Raw genomic sequence first — 22,504 nt, forward strand, 5'->3', positions numbered from 1 at the left:
AATAAAGAGAGGCTTATAAAGAGGGATCTGTGGGGAGAACAGAAAAATCAAATGGGGATTTTATTAATTTGCTGTCTGGCATGTGATGTAATTCTTCCTCAGTGACAACCTTAAATCTTAAGTAAAGTTCTTAGGAAAATTTTCATAGAGATCCACAGAGGGTAGAACCAAGATGGCAGACTCACATGAAGGAGAGGATTTGGGGGGCATGAAATATCAAGAGGACGTAGTAAGATCCGGAAGTAAGTAGAATATATTCTGTAAATGTCTCAAGTAAGATCAAGCATTTTATAAAAGTATGGGGAAGGCTTTAGAATATTCCAAGCTGTGGAAGCAGGGTTCAGACCATAGTCAGTCAGATTCTCTATGTCGGAAGACTTTTCTTATGTAAAGAGAATTCCTGAATCCAGTGCTGGTATATTGTACAACTCCAGGGGACACTGTTTTCATGTTAGCTTCCTCAATGAAAGCTGGTCCTGGAGTTGTGCAGCCCAACTCAGCCGCCCTCATCAACTGAGTCTAAAAATCAGCATTTGTAAAAAGGCTATGGGAGTGTGAGGTTTGCAAAATACTCTTCAATATTATGTGTTATCTCTTTCGTGTTCCTCACCTGTGTCCCTGAAAATATGTTCCTTACTTCCCAAACTTCTCACATAAAGACTCAGTAGAGGGACTTCCCTGGTGGTCCAGTGGTAAATAATCCGCCTTCCAATGTAGGGGAAGCGGGTTCCATCCCTGGTCGGGGAACTAAGATCCCACATGCCGTGGGGCAACTAAGCCTGTGTGCCACAACTATTGAGCTCGCGCACCTCAATGAGAGAGCCCACGTGCCGCAAACTACAGAGCCCACGCGCCCTGGAGCCTGTACTCCACAACTAGAGAGAAGCCCGCGCGCCGCAACTAGAGAGAATCCCAGCAGACCACGCGCCGTAACGAAAAGATCCCACATGCCTCAACAGAGATCCCGTGTGTTGCAACTAAAACCTGACGCATCCTCACCCCCCAAAAAAATAGGGAAAAAAAAAAGACTGAGTAGAAAAGACAGGCAACGGAAACAGTGAAGCCACATATCAAATGGGACCTCCAAAAGGAATTCTTTGTCTTCTTCCTTCAGTCTTCTCGGATTTAGGGATTCAGAAAAAGGAAGAAAATCTCTTATTCACACAGCCTGGATTAAACTGCATGTCTAGTTCTGTTCTATAAAGTCCTTTCCATTTGGATATTACAAATAATTAGGCATGTCTGAAACAGAAAGTGAAGCACTTTTACTGCTTTTTAACATTGGACATCCATTTCCCCTTCTGTAGTAGTGGTGCCCTGCTTTCCCTCTGGGGAATCACCCTCACCCTTGCTCTGGGTAGAGTTGACTGTTCTCCCAGTACAGAGCCACTCCACTCAGGACAGCCAGGGCTTTTATGATTGGTTCTCAGGTGGAGCACATGACTTAAATTGGGCCAATCAAAGTGAAACTCATAACTTGGTGGAAAAAGCTTCTTTCTAAGCTATACAGGACTGAAAGTTGGAAGTGTTGTCAATAACTCCTTTTTCCCCCCTTTAAATTAGTTTAGGTCAGGTTTTATAGTACCTCAAAGCAAAACAACCCGAAATGAAACACTGAATTTATTATCTCATCCTCTAAGCCCATATCAACTTCTTCTCTTGGTTGTTAAAATGGCACGATTATTGTTTCAGTCTCAGGATAAGTTAATTGCCGTAACAAATGACTCCAGAATGTCAGTGGCTTACCACAGTGAGCCATGTGAAGCCCAGGTGGTGTTCCTATTTGGCAGGCAGACTTTCACGTAGCCCTCCTTCAGTCTTGTGGATCTGACCTCCTCTTCAGCCTCAGAGCCCTCTTCATTCATCGGGAGGATGGGAAGGAGAGTGGAGAAACACATGTGGGAAGTTTTTATGGACCAGACCTGGACGGGGAATACATTACTTCTTTTCACAATCTTTCCTCAGAGCTCAATTAATGGGATACCCAGCTGCAAGGGAGGCTGGGAAAGGTGGTCTACCTGTGGCCCCAAGAGGAAGAGGAAGCTACACTCAAGCTCCAGGATTAAAAAGTGTGGTCGTTTGTTATTTATTCCTCTCCTTGAGTTACTTTATTCAGCGAGCCACCAGGTCGTGTTAATTTTTACTTTGCAATGTCTTTCATCTCTTGCTTCTTCCCCCTTTACTCTGCCCCCATTTTTCTTCCATAATCCAGCCCCAACTCTTGCTCTCCTCTGTTTCAACCCATTTGCATTCCCCGCTGCCAGGCTCCTCAAGGGCAGCCGCTGCCTTCTCCAGCTTTGTATTCTCAGTGCCTATAGACACCTCATAAGCATCAAGAAGTGTTTGCTTTGTGAAAAGCTGACGCACTAATCTTCCTTATCACCAATTTCAGCATGTCATTCCCTTGCTCAGAAATCTTCAGGAGATCTTGTAGCTTACTTTGTCAAACTTGTATTTATATGCTTGCCTTCAAGCACTCATGCCCTTCTTTTTTTTTTTTTTTTAACATCTTTATTGGAGTATAATTGCTTTACAATGGTGTGTTAGTTGCTGCTGTATAACAAAGTGAATCAGCTATATGTATACATATATCCCCATATCTCCTCCCTCTTGCGTCTCCCTCCCACCCTCCCTATCCCACCCCTCTAGGTGGTCACAAAGCACCGAGCTGATCTCCCTGTGCTATGCGGCTGCTTCCCACTAGCTATCTATTTTACATTTGGTAGTGTATATATGTCCATGCCACTCTCTCACCCTGTCACATCTTACCCCTCCCCCTCCCCATATCCTCAAGTCCATTCTCTAGTAGGTCTGTGTCTTTATTCCCGTCTTGCCACTAGGTTCTTCATGACCTTTTTTTTTTTTTTCCCTTAGATTCCATATATATGTGTTAGCATACTGTATTTGTTTTTCTCTTTCTGACTTACTTCACTCTATATGACAGACTCTAGGTCCATCCACCTCACTACAAATACCTCCATTTCGTTTCTTTTTATGGCTGAGTAATATTCCATATGTGCCACATCTTCTTTATCCATTCATCCAATGATGGATACTTAGGTTGCTTCCATGTCCTGGCTATTGTGAATAGAGCTGCAATGAACATTTTGGTACATGACTCTTTTTGAATTATGGTTTTCTCAGGGTATGTGCCCAGTAGTGGGATTGCTGGGTCGTATGGTAGTTCTATTTTTAGTTTTTTAAGGAACCTCCATACTGTTCTCCATAGTGGCTGTATCAATTTACATTCCCACCAACTGTGCAAGAGTGTTCCCTTTTCTCCACACCCTCTCCAGCATTTATTGTTTCTAGATTTTTTGATGATGGCCATTCTGACCGGTGTGAGATGATATCTCATTGTAGTTTTGATTTGCATTTCTCTAATGATTAATGATGTTGAGCATTCTTTCATGTGTCTGTTGGCAATCTGTATATCTTCTTTGGAGAAATGTCTATTTAGGTCTTTTGCCCATTTTTGGATTGGGTTGTTTGTTTTTTTGTTATTGAGCTGCATGAGCTGCTTGTAAATCTTGGAGATTAATCCTTTGTCAGTTGCTTCATTTGCAAATATTTTCTCCCATTCTGAGGGTTGTCTTTTTGTCTTGTTTATGGTTTCCTTTTCTGTGCAAAAGCTTTTAAGTTTCATTAGGTCCCATTTGTTTATTTGTGTTTTTATTTCCATTTCTCTAGGAGTTGGGTCAAAAAGGATCTTGCTGGGATTTATGTCATAGAGTGTTCTGCATATGTTTTCCTCTAAGAGTTTGATAGTGTCTGGCCTTACATTTAGGTCTTTAATCCATTTTGAGTATATTTTTTTGTATGGTGTTAGGGAGTGTTCTAATTTCATACTTTTACATGTAGCTGTCCAGTTTTCCCAGCACCACTTATTGAAGAGGCTGTCTTTTCTCCACTGTATATGCTTGCCTCCTTTATCAAAGATAAGGTGACCATATGTCATGCCCTTCTTTTTATCCTACTCCACAGCCTTCTCTGCTCCCCAGGCCCAGCTCCACCCCAAGTGCATCCTGTTTTCTGGGCACTATGTTTTCCCTGAAATGCTCTCTTCATTTACCTCTTCCCTCTGTCTTTCCAAGTACAGATCTTCCTTGACTTTTGATGGGGTAACATCTTGATAAACCCATCGTAAGTTGAAAATATTGTCAGTTGAAAATGCATTTAATACACCTAACCTACTGAGCATCATAGCCTAGCCTAGCCTACCTTAAACATGCTCACAACACTTATATTAGCCTACAGTTGGGCAAAATCACCTAACGCAAAGCCTATTTTATAATAAAGTGTTAAATACCTCATGTAACTTATTGAATACTGTATTGAATGGTTGGGTACAGAATGGCCATAAGTGTACTGGTTGTTTACCCTGTGATCACATGGCTGACTGGGAGCTGCACCTTGCTGCCACTACCCAGCATCAGGAGAGGGTATAGTACTGCCCATTGCTAGCCCAGGAAAAGATCAAAATTCAGAATTTGAAGTGCAGTTTCTACTGAATGCACATAACTTTTGCACCACTGTAAAGTCAAAAGATTGTAGGTTGAACTGTTGTAGGTCAGGGACCCTCTGTACCACCTTCCCTCAAGGTCCATCCAAGCCCTGGCTCCTCCATGCACATTTCCCATTCTGCACCTGCCCTCCTTTACCTCCCCCTTCTGTGAACCCTGGCTGTCTGTATTGTTGATAACCAGGGTGACCCTATGTCCTTGCTTTTATTTTTTTTTTTTTAAACACTTTCATATTATTGATCAGCTTATTTATTTATTTATGGCTGCTTTGGGTCTTTGTTGCTGCACGCGGGCTTTCTCTAGTTGCAGAGAGCGGTGCATGGGCTTCTCACTGAGGTGGCTTCTCTTTGTTGCGGAGCACGGGCTGTAGGTGCGCGGCCTTCTGCAGTTGTGGCATGCAGGCTCAGTAGTTGTGGCTCGCGGGTTCTAGAGCACAAGCTCAGTAATTGTGGCGCACGGGCTTAGTTGCTCTGCGGCATGTGGGATCTTCCCGGACCAGGGCTCGAACCCGTGTCCCCCTGCATTCGGATTCTTAACCACTGTGCTGCCCGGGAAGTCCCTGCTTTTCTGAGACAGCCCTGAACGCACATGATCTGTCTTTTTTTTTAAAGTACTGAAATGTGGAACTTTTTTTTTTTTAAATTGATTAATTAATTTATTTTTGGCTGTGTCGGGTCTTCGTTTCTGTGCGAGGGCTTTCTCCAGTTGCAGCGAGCGGGGGCCACTCTTAATTGCGGTGCGCGGGCCTCTCACCGTCGCGGCCTCTCTTGTTGCGGAGCACAGGCTCCAGACGCGCAGGCTCAGTAGCTGTGGCTCACGGGCCCAGTTGCTCTGCGGCATGTGGGATCTTCCCAGACCAGGGCTCGAACCCGTGTCCCCTGCATTGGCAGGCAGATTCTCAACCACTGCGCCACCAGGGAAGCCCCATGATTTGTCTTGTTGTCAGACGCATCGGCATAAAAAGTAGACAAAGCTGGAGCTGCTCTGATTGCAGGGAGGTGGGAGGAGATCGGTGCTATAGCACCACACCTCATGCCCCAGCATCTTCTTGCAGCCTTTTGAGGAGCAGAGTTTAAAAACCATTGATCAAGTTCAATCCCTTCATTTTACAGATGAGGAAACTGAGGCAACCAAGAGGTAGGCTTGCCCAAGATCATAGCTGGTTGAAATAGTCAGAACCCACAGCTCCTGACTCCTAATGCTAGCGTTCTCTCCTAGCAGCTGCCTCCTAGTCTGTCCTGCTTTTGTCTCTGGTACACCTATATAGGAGAGTCTAAACTCTACAGGGCAGCACCTGTCTGGTAGCCTTCCCCATGGCTGAGATTTAAATAATAGTAAATGCTCAATTCATACTTATTGATTTGAATTCCATTTCATATCAGTGGGTTTGAAATCTAGTAAAATTAGCCAGGATCTGCGACTAAAGCTATGAACCCATTTTATATACATGTGGCAAAGATCAGAGGGAGAACACAGAAAAATAAAAGTAATTTAATTTGATGGCTGGTAGGATTATGGATGAGTTTCTTTTATTTGTGCCAGATGTGAGGATGACAATGTGATAAAATTAACTGGAGTCCAGATAACTTCAATGCCTCTTTCAATGCAGCTGAAAAGTCTTATTTTTCCTCTCATTTTTTCTAATTTTCTCTTTTTTCTAATTTCAAAGTTTGCTAATTCCAACATTCTATCTTCTTTGAAGTTCCCTCTAATCTCTTTTTCATTCAAAACCACCCCAGGCATTTGAGAGTGTAATTCACAGAAATTTATTATTAATAATATCAGTGAAATGAATCCTGTAATTATTTACGCCATAATTTTAAACATGGCGGAGCATTTGCAGAAGCATGGACCTTGCCTGAAGGGTTATACCGGGCACATTACACGTCGATATGCAGCATGAATAAATCCGTTTAGATAAGATGACTGTTGGATCTCAAGGATAGAGAATTCTCAACTGTGTTCAATAATGATATTAATCAGTTTTTCATAAAGAGACTATCCGCAAAGGACAGAGGACAAAGGAGGAAGGAAGCTGCTTTGAAGAAAGTCTTGAAAGAGACATCGGTTGGGTATGGCATGTGGCTGGGAGCAGACCAGGCTAAAGCCACAGAGTATGAAGTTGCTGGCATCTCAGAGCTGCCATCCTTTGAAAGAGAGGATTCTGTGGCCTTTCTTCACGAGAATCAGGGAAAAGGGCCAAGAGCTGCCTGTGTGTGAGAGAGATTGGTCTGATGTTTTTATTTCTCAACTCTAAAGATCTGGGGGCCAGGTTTGAAGAGCCATCATTAGCAAAATTTGTCACAGCACAGTCTGGTACAAAGAGAGGAAATAAAATGCTGCTTTAAAATACTTTAAATCACAAGGAAATTGAAGAGTCATCTACAAGTACTTGTTATGGACCTTGTTAGGAATCTTGTTGTGTAGATCTTGTTGGATGGGGGCCAGAGCTGCCACATAAAGTCGAGCAGTTTGTGTGTTGCACAAAGGTCCAGGTTGAGGTGGTGAATCAATCTTGGCTCTACTTATTGAGCTCTGTATTGGCATGAGGCTGCCTTAGCCCAAAGGAATGGTACTTTTTTTCCGAATTTACCCAAAGCTGGCTTGCCAAGCCAAGTGCCCAGAGGGTGTGTACTGTTCTAACTTGCACAAAGACACTGAATAGGTTCACAGTGGCCTGGGAAAGGAAGTAGGGGAGGCTGAAAAGAGAGAGGGTAACGGTAGAGGAAGAAGATAACATGGAGAATTTAATTAAGTTGGGAAGAGATATATTCAGAAAATGTTACAAGATACGATGTAATCTATTGTACCATTACTGCCAGGATTCCTTTCTCCTGTTTCTTCTACTCTGCTCCCTACCTTCCATCCTCATTGATTTTCTCCAAGCCCATGGCTTTTCCCTCCATGTCGATGCACAAGACTCCCAAATTTCTATCTCTAGATCTGACCTTTCTCCTTAACTTCAGGACCATCTGTCCAAAAACTTATATTGGAAATATCTATCTGGGTTGCCCTGATGCATCTTAAACTCAACATGTACCAAACTATATTCATTATCTCCCTCTACCCTAAACTTGTTCTACATTCTTGACCTTGCAAATCCATATTCTCCTCTTTATTTCCCCTGCCAATGCCTGGGTTCAAGTCTAATAGCATAATAACTGATCTGCCTGCCTCTAACCTCTCTTCAATTTAACATGTCCTCCACATTTCTGGCACAGTAATTTTCCAAAAAGGAAAGTCTTTTCATACCTCTCTCCTCCTTAAAACTCTACTGGTCCTTTTTTGAGTTATAAGGTCTCCATGATCTGATCCCTGTATACCTCTCTCCAGCCTTAATTCCTACTTTTTCTCCCTTTATATTTTATAACAGCTCTGACCTGGAGCATCCTATACTTCACTTCTTCATACCTTTCTCCTTGATGATCCCTCTGCCTGGGATGTCTTGCCCTCCTTGTCTACCAGTTAAACTTGTTATTCACAACTTTGCTTGAACGAGGAAGCTTTCCCTTAGAGAATTACCCATTCTTTCTTTTGTGCTACCCAATGCCTTGTACTGTTTTGGAACATATTTTTTTACATGTCAATCTTCTCTGCTAGATGGGGCTCTATGATGGTTAATTTTATGTGTCATCTTTACTGGGCTAAGGGATGCCCACATAACTTGTAAAATATCATTTTTTAGATGTGTCTGTGAGGGTATTTCCAGAAAAGATTAGCATTAGCATTTGAATCAGTAAACTGGTAGAGATGATCACTATCACCAGTGTGGCTGGACATCATCCAATCCATTGAAGGCCTGGATAGAACAAAAAAGCAGAGAAAGGGCAAATCTGCTTTTTGCTTGAGCTGGGGCATCAATCTTCTCCTGCCCTCGGACATTGGCACTTCTGCTTCTTGGGCCTTCAGACTCAGATTAGGACTTATTCAATTGGCTCCCCTAGTTCTCAAGCTTTTGTGGCAGGACTGAATTACACCACAGCTTTCCTGGTTCTCCAGCTTGCAGATGCCAGTTCATGGGACTTCTTGGCTTCCATAATCATTTGAGCCAATTCCTATTATAAACCTCCTCTTATGTCTCTCTCTCTCTATATATATCCTATTCATTCTGTCTCCCTGGAGAACCCTGAATAATACAGGCTCCATGACATCAAGGGCGAAGTCTTGGTCATCTATGTGTAACCCATTCCTGTAAATTTCTGGCCTCATCAGCCTGTGCCTACTCCAAAAAGTTGTGTACTGTGTGTCATGTCTTATACCCAAATGGTATTAGAACAAGTCTTCTCCTGTCCAGTTGCCAGAAATGGGCTTTCTTTCAAATGGGGCTTCTAGGTAAGTTTCCACTCTTATTCCCACTGTGGTTTTAGAGTGAAGAAGACCCATGCAGACACTAGCCTACAACTGCTACCAAAAATAACCATCCTTAGAAGTTAAAGGTCACACATAATCTCAGAGCCCCCATCAAATCTCTGCTGGGCCTCTACATGAAGAATCTCTCAGCATCTCCAAGCTAGTGAGGGGCCATTTATCCTAAGATCAACCAAGCTGTTGCCTCGCTATGACCTGTATAGTCTAGCTCCAAAAGTTTAACTGGGCAAATCAGGTGTTCTTACTTGGGAATTTGAAGTCCAAAACACTGAAACAAGTTGCCAGTTGGTAGAAGGGGAAGAAGGTGAAAGGATGCTAAGTGGTAGTTCTGGGACCCTAGCCAGCCAAATCATGGATAAATTGCTGCAGCTTGAAGCCAGCAAAACTATGAGTGAGCAGGGGGAGGCCAGCTGGTGGAGATGGAGAGAGAAGCAAACACATGAGGGTACCAGCTCTGTTATTGGTGAGGCACCAGCAGAGGAAGCTTGAGATTTTGTGCTGCTAATGTCTCTAAAGACACTCTGGAGCTTTAGTTCCCATGAGAACTGGCTGTACCATGGCTCAGTATCAGATCCTGTGACATCCCTGTCTCTTCCGTTACCTCTTATTTATTCTTAGAGTAACCCCCTACCACCACCCGCCCCCAGTGAATTAGGTTGAAAAGTTCTCTGTTCTTTCCACCTTGGAAAGGGACGTGATTAACACTTGTTGAATTACACCATATGGATTTAAAAAAGAGAAAGAGCATGTAAGTTGCTGTGGTGAAGCAAGGCTTCCTGGAAGAACTAGGACTTTCGTGGGAGAAGGGTAAAGGGAGAGATATCCCAGGCCTGAGACAGTGCACAGTAAATAATGCCAGGTCATGCCAAGGAAAAGGCTAGTTAAAGAGCAGTCATTTGTAATTGTGTGGCGACGCTGAAGGCATGAGAGTCCTCGCGTGGTTTTCCAGGCTGCCAACAACCCTCACTTCAGTCTCCCCAAGTCATCATTTGGATTAGTCTGACCCCTAAAGCTTGGGAAAGACAAAGAATGATTATTAAAGAAATCACACTACGCCATGGAAGATGGAAAGGTAAAATTGTGCTGTAATAATCCCTCAGACAGAATAAATGTTGTACTGGATTATTATGTTGTCTAAAGACAGTCTTTGTGAATGGTGAATGACACTTGTGATATTTTCAGCTATTTACTTTGCAGTGCTTCCATTTCCATTCTATTTGGAGTGATGGTTTCTCCTTTCCAATGCCTTCTCCCTTCCTTCATCTTGGCAGTGGGAAATAACCTGACAAGGTGCTTTCAGGAACTCTCTCAAGGTACACCACTCAAAGTTCTCCAGAATTCAGAAAAGTTCCTCTTTTCAATTGTGTTACTGTATGTGTGTGTGTATGTGTGTGTGTGTGAGTGTGTGTGTGTATGTGTGTGTGTGTGTGTGAGAGAGAGAGAGAGAGAGAGAGAAAACTACAAAAAGAGAACAGGCAGCACTGGCCAGCTGCCATGGAGACAGACATCCGTGAAGAGGCATTTGTGTAGAAACAGCCCAAGGGTTGGGGAAATACTTCAGGATAAAGCAAAACCCTTGAACATGCTTGAGCTTTGTAGAACAAACCTAAATGTGACTTATGTACCCTTCTAAACCTAAACTTTTCCAGCATTTTAAATTAATGTTTAATATTTCATTTACTTTTTTAAAATTTATTTATTTATTTATTTATTTTTGGCTTTGTTGGGTCTTCGTTGCTGCACACTGGCTTTCTCTACTTGGCAGCAAGCGGGGGCTACTCTTCATTGTGGTGCGTGGGCTTCTCACTGCGGTGGCTTCTCATTGCGGAGCATGGGCTCTAGGCATGCGGGCTTCAGTAGTTGTGGCACACGGGCTCAGTAGTTGTGGCACATGGGCTCAGTAGTTGTGACGCACGGGCTTGGTTGCTCTGCGGCATGTGGGCTCTTCCCGGACCAGGGCTCGAACCTGTGTCCCCTGCATTGGCCGGCGGATTCTTAACCACTGCGCCATCAGGGAAGCCCAGCAACTTTTGAAGTCAGTATGTTTCCTGTGTCCAGGTGAGGAAGCTAAAGCCCAGAGGGCTGAGAAAACTTGCTAAGGTTGCCCAGAAAATTAGTGGTAGAACCAGGCTTCCTGATTCCTAGCCTAGTGCTTCTTCCTCAGATGAGTGGCTTTCCAGCTCTCTCTCTCTTTTTTTAAACCCCACATATCTCTTTCTTCAAATGAAATCATTTAAGACGTCCAACGTGTGAAACAAGTATGGCTGGAACTGCCCTAGTTGAAAATGGGGTGAATGTGGGGATTTTGATAGCTCAGCTACCCCCTCCCCAAGGGCAGCTGGGCCCTGAACTTTGTCTGAGGAGGGACTCCCAAAACACTGCTCCCGGAGCACCCGGTCTTGCCCAGAGCACAGACGAACTCCCTGTTCCATCAAAAAGGGACATTTCCCACCCAGAAGGGATGCAAGTTCATCTTTATTTTATTCTATTTTTAAAAAAATCTGTCTATCTATCTATCTATCTATCTATCTGGCTGCTCCGGGTCTTAGTTGCCACATGTGGGATCTTTAGTTGCGGCATGTGAACTCTTAGATGCGGTGTGTGGGATCTAGTTCCCTGACCAGGGATGGAACCCGGGCCCCCTGCATCGGGAGCATGGAGTCTTAGCCATTGGACCACCAGGGAAGTCCCCAAGTTCATTTTTATCTAGGCCAGCCACGAGCACAATTTTATCTGGTGGTGATTTATTCTTTCTCTCCCTCTCCCTGCCACTTCTCTGAGTCACATCTGCAGTGCTCTGTGTGTTTAATCTCTCACTTATCCCTTCTGTCCCGCTAGCTCCTTGAGCTGAGGTGCTTTCATCCTGGCAGGTGACCACCATAAGCCTTTAAAGAGTGGTAAAATGAGATGGAGAAGTAATCAGAGGCCCCAAGGCTGCTTTAGGTGATGTTTGTTCAATTTCACCCACTCTCCCTCTGAACTTAAGGTTTTCCATTCAGGCTCATGAGTGCTACGCCCGGGGCATTCCAGCTGAGCTGTCTGTAGCTGAGCCAGAGTTTTTAGATGGCTGGAAAAACAATGTGCTGAAGAAGCAAGACCTCCATGCTGTCATCCTGTTGGGACTCAACCCAGTAACCTCAGCCAGGCCTCGCACAGCCAGGCGCTGAGATGGTCTGCCCCGTGTGGTGAAAAATGAGAGGGGAGTGAGCAGCACCCACAGCCCTCTGTCTCCCTCCCTCCCTGAGTTGGGAATGACTGCAGGGTGAGCAAGCATCAAGGATGCAGGGTAGACTTGCCAAAGGGAGGGAGGTATGTATAAGCATCAAGGATGCAGGGTAGGCTTGCCAAAGGGAGGGAGGTATGTATGAGCCACTGAGAATGACTCATGAGCTTTCCACCTGATACAGGAATGTCAGCCCTTCCAGGATGTGCTTTAGGAGATGATGAACTCTAGAAAGCCCTCCCCAAGTGCCACACACTGCAAACTCCACACTGTTCCTGTTTTCCAGATAGGGAAAAACAAGACTATAGAAGAGAAGCTGGATTCCAAAATGACACTTAGAGACACCTCCAGGTTTCAGGTGAGGATTCTGGTTTAAAATGGCTGTTGGCACTAGGGAGACTGTTCCAAGAGTGTGAGTCATCCTGAAACTGCACATTTTGTGACTGATGGCTATTCCCATGGCCCCTTTCCAGATGGCAGCTCTGCACCGTGATGAGTAACCATAGCTCACATTTCCATAGACGTTTACAGTTCCAGAAGCTCTTTCTCATAAATATCACTGAACAGGGTTCAGTGCAGGTAACAGAAACCACTTTAGTAGTTTAAGCAGAAAGGGCGTTAATATAGATAATCAGGTGCTTACAAGGTGCAGGCTTCAGGCTGGCCTTCCATGAGTGTCTCCCAGAGCTGGGTCCCAGAACTGGCCTACCCAGAGAGCATCTACTTCTGCCACAATTAGGAAGCCAGTCCCAGAAACGTTAGCTCTAAGAATATAATTCATTGTAATTTGGAGATCAGAAATATTGGCTTCAGCTCCACTTGTGATCTGTGCTAGCAGAATGCATACCTCATGCCTTCTTAACTTTGTAAATTCAAGTCCTTTGCAAAGACATCGCTGCAAGGGAGTCTGGAAACTAGGTTTTAGCCTTGCAGGCTCTGTGGTATGGGAAGGCACACTAGAAAATTGGATAGATACATCTATTCTGTATCTGCCATCCCGTACTATTTCTCACTTAGTATTCACAGGAAATCTGAAAGTGACAGGAGAAGTGATAGTCTCATTTAGCACATGAGGAAAAGGGGTGTGATGGCAGGGCCAGAGAGAGAATAACGGGGAGACGCGAGGCTCAGGGACTGTTGCTCTGAGCAAGCGAAGTTTGTGTTGAGGTCTAGAGAATGCTAGGGCTTCAACTAGATGAAGGGCTGAGCAGGAGCGATATTCTAGGCAGGAACAGCATGCATAACAGTTCTCAGGCTAGAGGGAGCGCAATCCACCTGCAGCACTGAAGGGGGGGCAGCGTGCGTGCCTGTGGGGCGGGGAGAGAAGGATGTGGGATGAGGCTAGAGAGGCACCAGGGACAGACAGGCAAGCCCTGTATGCTCCATTGAGGAACTTTGCCTTTGTCCTGAGAGCAGTGGGGAGCCATTCAAGCGTTTTATGGAGGGGGATGATGTAAGCGTGTGTGGGACGTGATCATGTTTAATTTTGAAAAGGTGACAGGCTGCAGTGTGTGTCCTAATACCATGCCCGTATTCACTTAATCACTGTCTGCAATTTGCCACCGAACTCTCACTCTTCTGTAGTACTAAAGGGGTTTATATTTGTGTCATCCTCATTCTTTCATTCTAAGCAACAGGAGAAAAACAACAGCAAGAAGAGGTCTACAAATCTGGGAGGGTATTTATAGGGGTTTTACATTTGTATAAATAAAAGCCTCTGGGGGAAACCATTAATTTCCTTTGTAGCTGCTTTAGGATGCTGGGGTGGGGGGATTCGGTGTGAGCTGCGGATTGTTCTGTGGGTGGAGCTCAACAAGGTGTGGCAGTGAATCAGCTGGCGAGGTCTCTGCTGGTGCCTCTGGTCCTCTAGAAATGGGCAGTGCTGGGCTGCCTCGGCCCCCCTCAGGGATAGGTTGGAGGAGGGTGGGTCTCCTCTCACTGACCAGCACCTCAGGGTCTTGGCAGCCCATGGTCAAGTCCTGTTTCGGAGAGATCAAAGATCAGAAACTTAAAAAACAGACGTGACTGTACACCAAAAAGACCACATCTCTTAAAAGAACTGGCCTCTGAGAGTCCCAGGACTCAACTTCCTCCAGAAACCTTGCTTCCAGAGGAACCCAGCTCTGTTAGCACCTTCGTCCGAGGAGGATTTGGCGTCCAGTAGGCAGTCCCACCTCCATGGAGGCTCTGAGTCTCCTAACCAGATGTGAGCTTCTTGAAGGACGGGATTACACTTTTCCTAAGGCTTTGTATTCCTTACAACATTCGTTGTGGTTGGTTTATGGTCTGAGTGGGAAATATTCACAAATCCCGAGATTCTTGAACTTTCTTCTTTGGGTCATGGTGGCCGTGGGGTGGGGTGTTTCTAGACCCCAGGCTAGGAACCTTTGCTTAGACGAAACCTTCCACAGGACTTCTCAGAAGTGAACCTCTTTCTGATTCTCCCCAGCCTATGTACTGGGGGGCTGTCCACACCGGCCCTGAGACCAGTGACCAGGGGCAGGAAGTGTGCTTTGTGAGGTTCCCCTGGGACAACGAGTGGAAGCAGCTGCGGTCCTTGTGGGCACGGCCTCGGCCTTCCTGCAGAGGTGCACAGAGCCAGAGCTGGTCTGCAGATGCATTGTGAAACAGAGTTATTAACAACCATTTAACTGTGTGGGTCAAAGACATCAATGCTCACTGCTTGCTCTGCTTTTCTTTTATGGGTTTCCCAGAAAAACTGCTAAGGTAGGGAGCCCTGTGTGGCTCACGCACTGAAGTGGCTCACATGCTGGCTGCCTTTCAGAGCCACTGCTGCCCACCTGGGGGAAGCACTGGGTTGTGGCATTTTGGTGTCTCCTTGTACGAGCAACCAGAACATGTTGGGTTTGGTGCTCTGAAGCTCACTTCTTTGCTCAGTTGCACCCTCCTCCCCCGACCCCGGTCATCTCTGCTTCTCCATCTCTCCATCCTCTGCTACCCAATTCGAATAGAAACTCAAGGGAATCATTTCTATTTATATTTAGGGAGTCCTTAAAGAAACAGACATCAAGAAGCCAGAGCATTACCCGTTTTTTTCCGTTAAAAATGATAACAATGAAGTGATAAATGATTCATGAAGTCAAACATTATGGGCAGATAGTGTAGTCAGATTCCTAGAGACAGAAAGTAAATTGGTGGATACCAGGGCTGGGTGGGAGGGGAGAATGGAGAGTTATTGTTTATGGAGTACAGAGGTTCACTTTGGGGAGATGAAAAAGTTCTGGAGATGGATGGTGATGGTGGTTGTACAACAATGTGAACGCACGTAATGCCCCTGAACTGTACGCTTAAAAATGGTTAGAATGGAAAGTTTTATGTAACGTATATCTTGCCACAATAAAAGAAACCGCTGTGGACAGAGTTATCTCAACGAAGAGACACTAAATGTGTTGAGTTTTAGCTTGGGGGCTGTGTGTGTGCGTGTATTTATATTAAAAGTAACCAGTTTCCCGAAAACATATAACCAGCTCCCGGCCAAGAGGCTCTTTTCCTGTGCTTCTGTGCATCCTGAAGTTGTCTCCACAGTGTGTTGGTCAGGAAGTGGGTGACTCATGGGGCATTTATGACAGATCCCTGAGTCGCGCACACACACACACACACACACACACACACACACACACAGAGTCACCTCCCCCACAGGCTTCTAAGACAGGCAGTGATTTGGATGCTGCCAGAGAGGTGTGCCTGGGGCAGGCAGGAGACGGCCTGCTGCATGTTGCCAGGCACGTCCCTGGGCGGCCTTTCCTGTGGCTTAGTAATAGAGGGAAGCTGTGGCCACAGCTCCCAACTCCAGGCCCAGCATTACTTCTCTCTGGCTCTCTAAGTTCAACCTGAACGGTGGCAGCAGCGAGAGCAGTTGGTACACTGGAAGTGCCTGGTGCCTGCTGGCCGCCGTGGGCTGCGCCTGTTGCAGGGGCCTCTTCACGCAGCGATGGGGGCGATGCTGGGTGTAGGCACACAAGACCGCGGGTGCGTCGTGGGTGCACGGTCCGGTTAGTCACAGGGCTGGTCTGACATCTTCCTGGTGGTTGTGAATTGGTTTGGGAGCTACTCAGTTATGTAAAGACATGGAGGGCTGAGCTGGACGTTAGGAGACCCGGGCTTAGACTCGGCTCTGCCACTAGCTCCTTTGGTTACCACGGTAAATCACTTAAACTTTCCGGCCTCGGTTTCCTTCTAGATCAGGCCTGGCCGGCACACAGCTCACGGGCCGCCTACCCCTCCCGCGTCCAGAGCCGACACCACTCGCTACTCACAGCACTCTCCCCGAGCCCAGACGCCCACTCAGAGTCTTTCCCACACAGCCCTCCTGTACCTCTTTCAGGGAATCGGAATTAGCATTTCAGGTGACACCTATTTGCCTCCTAAGGTTGGTTCTCAGTTCTCACTTAGAATCACTGAAGAGTGTTTACAAAATACAGATGTTTGAACCCTACCCATAGGGGTTCTGATTTAATTGGTCTGGGATGAGCCCCAGGCATTGATATATTTTAAAAGCTCTCCAGGTGATTCTATTGTGTAGCCAGGATTGAGGGCCACTGGTGAGATGGTCACTGAGAGCTCATATCCAGTCACTCTATGAACGAGTGTTGGCAATAAGGTGGCAGACGTGACTGGGCCAGTTGGGCTACACTCTGGTGGCCAGAACATGAGGTCGAGAACCAGGAGACCTGGCTCTTGTTTATAGTGTTCACTTGTAATTCACTGTATCTTGACTGAGTTATTTATTCTTTTAGAGCTTTAGATTCCCCATGTATAAACTGGGAATAATAATCTCTTGAGCTTCCTATTTCACCATATTTTAGGAGGATGAAATGGTAAAAGATAAATGAGAACAGTGCTACATCATGTTACATAAATTACTCCATCTTAATAACCCAAGTGCCCCTAAATACTTTTTAAAAATTTTGAAATAAAACTTGAATGTATCCCTTAAGAGGATTTGGTGAAGATCAAGTGAGATAAAATACACAGCAGCACCCAGCACGCTGCCTGGCAGGTGTGCAATAAAGACTTGTTTAAAAATTTTCCTGGCGATTACTGCAACAATAAATCACACATGGAGTTTCATGTGCCTTAAAGGAAGGATAAGCTCATTTCTGTGGTTGCTTTGTTAGATATGGTTCTTTATTTGATTTTTCTAAGGTAAAACAATTATGAATGTTAATGCCTGAAATAGCCTCCTTATAAAATATGCAAATGATAGAGAAGTAAAAAAAGCAGAATATGAAAGTCTTCCTTATCTTCCCACCCCACTACTCCCACTCCAGAAATAATCACCAGCGGTGATTGAAGTGTATTTGTCTAGGTAGGCCTCTTTCTTTGGATTTACATCACACACACACATTAAAGATTTTTTTTTTCTCATAGAAATGGGATCTAGATAGTATTCTACAGTTGACTTAACAATGTGTTTTAGGGGTCATTCCATGGCTTCTGGCAAGTTATTTTACTCTTCATGCCTAGTTTCCTCGTCTGTAAAAGGGGGTAATAATAAGGCCATTATAAGGTTTGAATTAGTTAATATTTGTAAAGTGCTGAAAATAGTGTCTAGCACTTTTCTATGGTTAAGCTCACAGTCAATCTTATAGAAATAAAGATTTCCCTAAAAGTTTATTACATAACATTCTAAAAATAAAATATTATTTATCTTCATTTGTGCTGAACTTAGGGCTAATGGTAAAAAATACCGCCACCCTCCCGGCCCCGCAACCCCCGGCAAATTAAGAGGCTGTTTTGAAAGTAGGTACCCTCCCTTACTAACCTTTCATACTTCATACAATGAATGATGGGCACTGGGACCCAACCGTGGGGACTTCAGTGATTTTATCCTAATGGATATCCCGATCTCAGCCTTTTCATTCCACTTCTGTACCTCAGTTTCTCTACTGGAAAGCTAGGTACAGTACTATCCACCAGGCAAGAGGTGCCCAGAAGAAATGGACTCGAAGTGGTTATAGCTCATGGTAGTTCATGACATCCCAGAGTGTTTGCCAGCATGGCTGAGTCATGGGTCATGACCTTGCCTTTAATTTCTCTTTGGGTTTTGTTAGGGAACGTAGTAGAGAGGAGAAGGTATTGGCATTTTGCCCCAGGAGGAATTTTGATCAAGGATAAACATATTCCAAGATGCCGTGAAGTTGAAGTCACATGAACGCTAAGTGATTTCTTGGCATCAAAAATCAGTCTCTTTCATGTCAGTCCTAAAAAAAATAATAAACACTTTTACCTTCTTCAGTACCGGGAATAGCCAGGTTGGTTTCAGCTATTACAGCAAAAGCTTTTAAAATAATTACTTGTAGAATACGATAATATTAATGATTAGCTTTGTGTTAAAATTGAAGAGATAAGTAGTTAAATACTAGGAATAATAAACCTTGGAAGTGTCATTATGTAATAAGTTTGCCCTTTACAAGTATCATTTTTCAAAGATTTTGCTCATAGTAAATTGTTCAGGAAAAATTAAATCCCTCACTAAGTAACCCTTTTTCTACAATTTAGGTGACTTCTTAAAATGATCTTTGATTTTCATCCATTAGAGTCAGACCCTTCAAAACAATAGATTTTTTAAGAAATAATTACACTCTCATTTATGGAGTACTTTCTGTGTGCTGGGCACTTGCATGCACAATCTTATTAACTCTGCAAACAGCCCTATGGAGTGATAGTGATTATTATCAACCCGTTTTAGGGATGGAAAAACTGAAGCTTAGAGAGGTTAGGTAATTGATCAGATGAACGCAGCATGTAAATAGCACGTGCACTGCATTCATTGTCAGGTCTCTAGCTTCCATTCATCTGGAGCAGTTCCTCAGCATTCCCCCCCCCCCACCCCCTGTTCTTTATGTCATTGACATTTTTTTTTTTTAAAATAAATTTATTTATTTATTTATTTAGTTTTGGCTGCATTGGGTTTTGTGCGCAGGCTTCTCATTGCGGTGGCTTCTCTTGTTGCGGAGCACGGACTCTAGGCACGCGGGCTTCAGCATTTGTGGTTCATGGGCTCATAGGGCACAGGCTCAGTAGTTGCAGCGCACGGATTTAGTTGCTCTGCAGCATGTGGGATCTTCCCAGACCAGGGCCCGAACCTGTGTCCACTGCATTGGCAGGCGGATTCTTAACCACCTCGCCACCAGGGAAGTCCCTCATTGACATTTTTGAAGTGTCCAAGTAAGTTGTTTTGCAGAATATCTCTCAATTTGGATTCAGTCGGCTGTTTTCTAATGGTTAAATTTACAAGATCCAGTTTATAGAGTCAAGTGACTCGGCTGGCATTTTTAATATTATATTTATGTATTACCTATATTTACATGCAAATATAAATATAGAAATATATATATTATAAAAGTCATATAATTACATGATTGGAGAATTTAAATGGGTTTAGAAAATACACAATAACAAATGAAGTTCTCCTGGCCCAGTCGGTTTCCCTAAGGTGATACTGTTGACAAGTTTCTGTTTCTATCCTGAAAAACATTTATGTGTACACTGCCAGATCCATGTCCATGCTTAGATGTGCCTTTTTATTTACACAAAAGGAGTCATGCAATCAAAGACTCAGATCCTTGAACCACGTTTGTGTTTCAGTGAAGGAAAATACCCAGTGTGAAATGAATCTCTCCGTTGTTCCCTGGTTTGAAGAAAATCTCTGTGCGACTGCTTTCCATCACCTGTGTGAGAAGCTGTGAGGGGCTTGCCGTGAGACAGCAGCATTCTGATGATTAAGACAGGCCAAGGTCAGTGTACATAGTAGCTGTCTGGTGTTGGCCTACCTAATCAAATTGTTCCCTTATGGGGCTGAGTGGGAAAAATTGGTGGTTGATTAACTCAGGAAAGCTTTTAACAAGGCTGAACTCAAGGGTATGAAGGCCTCCGCCAAAGAGGATGGTTAGTATGCCTTCTTTTTCTTTGTTTTTTTCCGAGGATTCAGGTATGCTCCCTGGAAGAGTGTTTGTATGTATGTACGTACATATGTATTTTCCAGTTTTATTGAGATGTAATTGACATACAGCACTGTATAAGTTTCAGGTGTACAGCATCATGATTTGACTTAAATACATTATGAAATAATCACCACAATGTTCACTGAATATCCATCATCTCATATAGGTAGAAAATTAAAGAAACAGAAAAAAAAATTTTTTTCCTTGTGGTGAGAACTCTTAGGATTTCCTCTCTTAACAACTTTCATATATAACACACAGTGATAATTATATTTATTGTATTGTACATGACGTCCCTAATACTTATTTATCTTATAACTAGAAGTTTATACCTTTGATCACCTTCATCCAGTTCTCCCTCCCCCCATTCTCTGCTTCCGGTAACCACAAATCTGATCTCTTTTTCTATGAGTTTATTTGTTTGCTTTGATGTATAACTGACCTACAGCACTATGTTAGTTCCTGGTGCACAACATAGTGATTTGATATTTCTATACATTACAAAATGATCACCACAATAAACCTAGTTACCATCTGTCACCAGTATGGCTTCTTTTTTTTTGTTTGTTTAACTCAGGCTCTTTTTTTTAAAAAAATGTAAAATTCACATAACATAAAATTTACCATTAATAATATTTATTGTATTCACAATGTAGTGCAACCATCAGTACTATCTAGTTCAAAAACATTTTCATCACCGCAAAGAAAACCTTGTATGCATTAACATTCACTCCTCATTTTCCTCTCTCCCTCATCCCTGATAACCATGAATCTGCTTTCTGTCTCTATGGATGTGCCTATTTTGGACTTTTCATATGGATGGAATCATACAACAGATGGCCTTTTGTGGCTTCTTTCACTTAGCATGATGTTTCCAAGCTTCATCCGTGTTGTTGCATGTATCAGTACTTCATTCCTTTTTATGACTGAATAACATTCGTTGTATGGATGACCATATTTAAAAAATCCGTTTATCAGTTTATGGCCCATTTTTATTAATTTAATTTTATTTATTTATTTAAAAATTTTTTAAAATTTATTTTATTGAAGTGTAGTTGATTTACAATGTTGTATTAGTTTCTGCTGTACAGCAAAGTGATTCAGTTATACATATTTTTTTCCATTATCGTTTATTACAGGATATTGAATATAGTTCCGTGTGCTATACAGTAGGATCTTGTTGTTTATCCACTCTAAATATATAACAGTTTGTATCTGCTAATCCCAAACTCCCAATCCATCCCTCCCCACCACACCTCCCCCTTGGGAACCACAAGTCTGTTCTTTATGTCTGTGTGTCTGTTTTTGTTTTGTGGCAGTTCATTTATGCCATATTTTAGATTCCACATTTAAGTGATATAATATATTCGTCTTTGTCTGACTTACTTCACTTAGTATGATAATCTCCAGGTCCATCCATGTTGCGGCAAAGGACATTATTTCATTCTATTTTATGGCTGAGTGATATTCTATTGTATAAATATACCACATCTTCTTTATCCATTCATCTGTCGATGGACATTTAGGTTGCTTCCAAGTCTTGGCTGTTGTAAATAGTACTGCTATGAGCGTAGGGGTGCGTGTATCTTTTTGAATTATAGTTTTGTCCTGATATATTGATGACCCGTATTTAAATATCACTGCAAACCTTGGATTGAAGAGGCCCTTCTTGCATGGGACTTTTAAAAATTGTAAAAACCATAAACTATGTCAGTGATCGTCTTAGGTCAAGAGTTTAATATGCCAAATAAATTGTTTTAAAATAATCAGGTGGGACTTCCCTGGTGGCACAGTGGTTGGGAATCTGCCTGCCAATGCGGGGGACACAGGTTCGAGCCCTGATCCGGGAAGATCCCACATGCCGCAGAGCAACTAAGCCCGTGTGCCACAACTACTGAGCCTGCGCTCTAGAGCTCCTGAGCTGCAACTGCTGAGCCTGCGTGCTGCAACTACTGAAGCCCTCGCGCCTAGAGCCCATGCTCTGCAACAAGAGAAGCCACCGCAATGAGAAGCCCGTGCACCACAACGAGGAGTAGCCCCCGCTCGCCGCAACTAGAGAAAGCCCGCGTGCAGCAACGAAGACCCAACTCAGCCAAAATAAATAAATAAATAAAAATTAAAAAATAAAAGAAATAATGTTGACATGGCAACATTAATTTAAAAAAAAATCAAGTTCCTACCAACTAACAGCTGATAGTTTCTGAAAGGTAAAAGCTAGAAGGACTTCTTGACTGGAAATAGAGCCTCTAAGCTCTGTGATACGGTATTTGCCTTTTCCCCCCACCAACCCTTTTATTGCAGTCCCCCTTGGATGACAGGCCCCAGGACCTCTAAGCTACTCAAATAATTGCCCCAATCATGAGTCAGATGGAACAGAACAGTCGTTCCTCCCAGGGTGGTTTAAGGATGGGGCAGCCACGAGC

This window comes from Balaenoptera musculus, chromosome 7 (assembly GCF_009873245.2).
Source record: "Balaenoptera musculus isolate JJ_BM4_2016_0621 chromosome 7, mBalMus1.pri.v3, whole genome shotgun sequence".
In the NCBI taxonomy this organism is placed as follows: Eukaryota; Metazoa; Chordata; class Mammalia; order Artiodactyla; family Balaenopteridae; genus Balaenoptera; species Balaenoptera musculus.